The sequence below is a fragment of the Plectropomus leopardus genome, chromosome 23, assembly GCF_008729295.1.
Source record: "Plectropomus leopardus isolate mb chromosome 23, YSFRI_Pleo_2.0, whole genome shotgun sequence".
Classification (NCBI taxonomy): Eukaryota; Metazoa; Chordata; class Actinopteri; order Perciformes; family Serranidae; genus Plectropomus; species Plectropomus leopardus.
The window spans coordinates 16675153-16681257 of NC_056485.1; positions in this window are offsets into that span (position 1 = coordinate 16675153).

Consider the following 6105-nt stretch of genomic DNA (forward strand, 5'->3'; position numbering starts at 1 on the left):
TATATATATATATATATATATATATATACAGGGATTACAGTATGGTGAGATCTTCTTTAATGTGGATGTTATATTTCCTGTAACTCCCAGCGTATGCCAGTGTCACACGGAGGAGATCAAATCACTTTCCCAAAATAACGAGCATAAATTCAAAGCAGCAGACGGGAACCTGTTGCTGCTCTCTGTGGCATCTACAATTTTAATGTGTCATCTGTGGCACAGAGCGGAGGGAGAGCTGTCAGCAGCAAAGCTCGGCTGGGCTTCAGGATTTAGATAAGGTGGCTGTGCATGTAAATGAAGTTCAGAGCTCACACTTGTGAAGGTTACTGTAAGGAACCATCAGTCACCACGGTGTGAATAATATACAGCAGCAACAACTAAATAAACAATTTAAGATGTTTCCAGTTATGTATTACTTGTTTTAAACAGCTCATTTATCTATATGTGTGTGATTGACAGTGTTTATTTTGGAAAAACTGTACACTACTGTTACATTTTGCTGTATTTTTACAGCAATTTGTGACAGTGTACTGATAGCAAGGATGGCCATGACAACAAAAGTAAGACTTAATGGCTGGTACTGTGTACAGAAGTACACAGTGGTTGTAGTCAAATTAGATACTATAGCTTAATAAATGCTTTTGATGTCACCCAAAGCTTTCATGCAAACACCTGTAAGCTCCTCAAGTTTTTTCAAAGCCATCCAATCCCTTATACTTTACGTGTCACCCTGCTGCTCTCACGTTCGAATCTCATCAGTGGTTTTCTAATCATAGCGACCCATTTAGGCGCCCAAAACAGCGATGACATTTCCTACTGTTAAAAGTAGATCATTTGCTGAATCCAAACCTATTCTCCGTGGATGTGACATTTTTCTGTTCCATGATGTGACACTCTTCCCTCCCATGTTGCTGCGAGAAAAGCAAAGAGTCTGGCACCGCGTCTTCGTTCCCAGCCACATTAAAAAAAGGAAGCGCAAACCACAAGTGATTGTCGGGGTCACTGGTCTCGCAGATGTGAGTGGGTCCTGTTAGAAAAATGTGTAAAAGGAACAATTATACCGCCCACTAAAAGGAATCGGATTTCTAAGAACAAGGTCAGGCTTGGCACAGTTGGAGTTTTTAGAAAAAGAACATTTCCAAGGCCGATTTTACACCAGCAGCATCTGATTTTTGATGTGTCTGGATTGAAATTAGCCTTTATGAAGCCTTGGTGAAAATAAATGAATGTAACATCATCTGTCAAACTATCTGTGCTGAGATCAGGTATTAGTTTGGCAAAACGAGCGAGAGGAAGCATCTGCTCGTCTGTCTTCTTTCAGTCTGCTGCCGGCTGCTTTGACTCTGAATAGAGATCTGCAGGAATGAGCCAAAAAACCTGGAAATGAGTTAACATTTCAACAGTCGCATTTCCCTCCTTTTCGAAATCCAAAGGGGTTTTTTTTCAACTTTTTCTATAGATGCCGGAAATAAGGTCTATGGTCAACACAAGGTGTAGAGATTTTCACGTTTTGTTCATAAAATACGTCAGTAAATACCCCACTTGTAAATTTTAAAGCGTTTTTGCTTAAAAAAAAAAGGTGGTTGCTAATAAGATGCCAAAAGAGACTACAGAGGTTAACAGCTACTCGCTAATCTGCCTTTAGTGGTTGTGACGTTCAAGTCATGTGACCGTCCAGGAAAGATGTAATCCTGGTAGTTTATGTTGTTAATTTCCTCCAGATTTCAGATCATATTCATGCTGGAACATGTCCAATTGTATTTAGAAGTGTTTATTGGTGTTTTTCGGGTCTAGAAAGTTTCACTTTTCTCCATAACAATCACTCCATAATTGCAAGTAATTGCCAACGTACATATAAAGCTACATGCTAACATCAGGGGAAGGTGTAATCTCTGTTGCAGAAGTTGTTAATTTTGCCCCAGTTTTTGATCATATTCCTTCATCTAAGCTTTTATTGGTGGTTTTTCATGGTAAACATTGCTGTTATTTTCCTTTAAAATCATTCCAAGGCTGCAATGACAGCACAGTCACCAAGATGTGTGGAAAACCGGTAAACACCGACCAATCAGAGCTGACTGGGTTTTTTTGGAGGGGGGCATAAATGAGACAGGCACTAAAACGGAGCATTTCAGACAGAGGTGAATACAGGTGTTCCAGCACAGGCAGTATGGAGAAAACAAAGTGCTTTTTGAACATTAAAGCATGTAAACTTCCTCTAGTAGAAACCCAAAATACAAGTATGAAGCAGAAAATAAGCATGATAGATCCCCTTTAATAACTTTGTTTTCTTTCACTTGCATCTCTATTGCTACAATCAGCCTAGTAGTACTGCACCAGCTACATTTACACTCTTGCTAACATTTGTGTGGCGTAGTTTGTTTATATTAAAACCAAGCTGGTTTGTAATAGTATGTACACTCACAGCTTTGGAGAAAGTTGTCAGACTGAACACGTGTTGGCTACTGTTGTATAACAGCAGTAATGCCTGAAACTGTTATTGCAGCAGTAGATTACACAGACCTGCCATCTGCCCTCTTTTCACCTACGTGCTGCCATTTATTTCCTTTATTTCTATATCTATATTAAGCATCTCACAGAGATGTGATGAACGTTTTCCATCTGTGTGAAGCCCACAAACAGCAGCTTCAACCCCGAGCTAATCCTCTTAGACTGTTTTTGTTGTTTTCCTTTAATTGAAGTCTCTGTCGGGAGTCTGCACTCCTGGATTGACTAGTCCTGCACAGCTGTGCTCCCAGCTGAAACACAGGCTAACCTGGGGTCACGCATTTAGACAGAAAAACACCCCGTGTAGCTTACTGTGGCGAGCCGTCATTTCCCCCATTTTATCTCTCTCTCAGCCTTTACCTTTCTCCTTATCTCCCAGTGCTTCTCTGTTGATCTAATCATTGCAGATAGCTTTCACTCTCTGTATATTTGTGCTTATCTCTCATTGTCTCTTCTCTCCTGACGTGTTTGCAGGGTTGTTCTGAGGTCAGACTGCTGAGATGACAAGGCTGTGACAGTGTGTGTCCAAGTGTGTCGGTACTGGACCAATTCCTGTGACATGGCTGCTGCAAAGAAGAGTGAGTTTTATTATTGCTTGCATTGCCTTTGTAATTATTGTGATGTGCTGTGAAGGCTTTTCTCCTATTTCAATAGTTCAAAGTCCAATAGTGGTTTTCTACAATTTTGTGGGAAGCTCTGGAGGCTATTTTAAATTGTAGATACTGCTTTGAGGCAGACAGGACAAGCAGTGGTTAATATTTGAGATGTAGGCAGCCCAGGCTAACCCACTGTCTCAGGATCAAGTCTTTTTGCTTTAGTTGGCAACAGGCTGCAGAATTAATTGCATAAATTTACTTTGGGGGAGTGAGAGAGGTACTGAGAAAGTCCTAGTTTGGCAACAGAAAGAAAACCAGTCCACTGTTCCTAAATCCACATTTCCTGTGGGCATTATTCACTGTCTATCTTCTACATTTTAAGGTCCAGAGTGTAAGATTTAGGGGATTTAGTGGCATCAAGCGGTGAGGGTTGCAGATTGCAACCAGCTTAAACTTCACAAGAGCTGAATTATCCGCAGAGGTTTCTCCCATTTCCAAAAACATGGACCAGGTGATTAAAGCCAGTAAAAGCTCTGCATAAAGCAGTTTCATGACACAAATCAGTAGCCTTTTCAACACTTAAATTGCGCTATAAAGAGTGCCACTACTAAAGTCCCCTCTTCGTGCCTCGTTTGCATTTTTATAGAACTAAATGACGGCGGCATCATTCTGCTCCAGTGTGTGATTTTAGACAGCATGCCGACAGCGTGGAATCAAAAGAGGTGCGAAAGGGGGGGCGTTAAACACAACAACGTCGACCTCTAGTGTAACCTATAACATACGCGTTGTATATTATATTCCATTTCTGACAATATATCCCTCTAAAGCCTACACACTGGATCTTTAATTGTTCAATCTCTGCTCTTTGAAATTTGAAAGTTGATACAAAACACAGTTTTATTGTAATTTTATGGCAATGGTTTACATAAATAAAATCACATTTTAGGGTGCATATAGTACAGGAAATCACATGTAGCTCAAAGCCACATTATTGTGCACCGCAGCTTCATTTCCTGTTAATATGAGCCCTTTTACCATGATAATGTTTGTAGCTGTGCCCTATAATCTGCTGCAAGTAAAGTAAACTCTATGTAATATTTCAAGATTCAACACTTCATTGCCACACCAACGTGATTAATTCCCCCGGATTTAAAGTTTCTCAGAAGAGCTTGGCTGGTGCAATAAAATCAAAGAACAGGCTGACAGATCCTTCGGTATAATTCATTGTGATTGAGAACTTCACATTAACCTTTTCACCAGTGAGACACCCTGCGGGCATCGCAGGAAGGATAATCAATTAGATTTAAATTCACAATTGATTTCTTCCTTCAGTTGGGTTTCTTCGGGGAAAAGGGTGTGTTGATAATTGGGAGTCAGTGTCAGCAGCTTTTACGACGGATTTCTGTGAAGGCAAGCAAATTTATTTCCTCAAAAGCAGGAAGACGAAATAAAATGAAAAAAAAAGAGAGCTGGCAGAGAGTTGTAAATGACTCATCGTACTTTTTTATTATTACCATGAATATGCTTCATCTTCTCCCTGAGGAGTATGGGTACTTGTTGTCTTAGAGGACCCCTCTGCAGGCCTTTGTTCTCTTTGATAAGGTCACTAGATAAGGGCGGTGCAAAGGGAGCATTTCTATTGACTTCCTCTATGTATTTTTCATGTGTCTGGGATGGACTGAAATGTCACAGAAGAGTGGTTTTTTGCCTTTTTTATGGGTTGTGTGTTGCCTCCTTTGGGAGAATAAATCCATTTTATAAAAAAGAGCATTGACACTTCAATTGTTCGTGTTAATTATTTCTATGATTTTACAGGATATAGTTGTAATATTTCACAATGATACAGTAATACAGATATGAAGATGGTGTGATTATTTCCATGGTTGCACAGGATGTAGCTGTAATATTTTACAATAAATTACTGCAAAAATGATAATGATAAAGGTAAGAAGATGGTGTGATTATTTCCAGGATTTTACAGGATATATTGGTAATTTTTGACAACAAATTACTGTATAATGACACAATGATACAGATATTAAGATGCTGTGATTATTTCCATTATTTTATAGGATATAACTGTACTATTTCACAATAAATTACTGAAATAATACAGTAACTTATTGTGAAAATTATGCAACTGGTAGTCAGTAACTAACTGTAAATGTACAGTGAAACATCTCAGAGTGCAGTTTTGGTTTTGTTTCCGTAGAACATTTTTACGTTAGGATAGGGTCTCTGAAGAACCAGTTTGCTACTCAGATTTTGTCGACACTAATATTGTAATGCAGCAGTCATTATTTTTCTAACTTTTTGAGAACTTCTCCCAAGTGGATTAATTGAAATCTCATACTTTTGGGTGAGAACAGGAAAAACAGAGCATTTGTAAAACAGGGATATGGTTGTCAGCTCTTCAAACCATTTCTCAGCTTTAGGGAGTCATCTCAGAGTATAAATTGTCACATTATTTATTTATTTTAAACCACTACAGTGAGACTCTCTTTGGCATTTTTTGGATTTCTTGTTCTCTCTTATTGCTCTCTCCCTCTCACAGGCGTGAGCAGGCGAGGCGTGTGTTTTTGTATCTGCAAAGTTGCATTTGTGACCATGGAGCCCCAATATGACTTGCAGATATTATTAATGTATGAATTGCAGAACTGTTAGCTTATATCCAGCTCACAGTGAATCAATCCTCACATCTAACAGCGCCGCTGTAATGGTTTAATTTTCCACTAACTGCTCACTCTTGAATGTTGACCAAAAGTTTCAAATTCACAGCAAAAAATGTCAACACGTCTGGCCCGAGATAAACCGGGTGCTTCAGAATAAAAGCCCCAGTGTTTCCACTGTGATGTGTATAAGTATACACTAGTACTTCATTGAACTTTATTATATAAGGACCTTATTTAACTTTATAGTGACAGCACTTTTTAAGAAAAACATTATTGTAACAGTGCTTTAAAAACTTTATTCTATCAGTACTTTATTTAACTTTAATGATAAA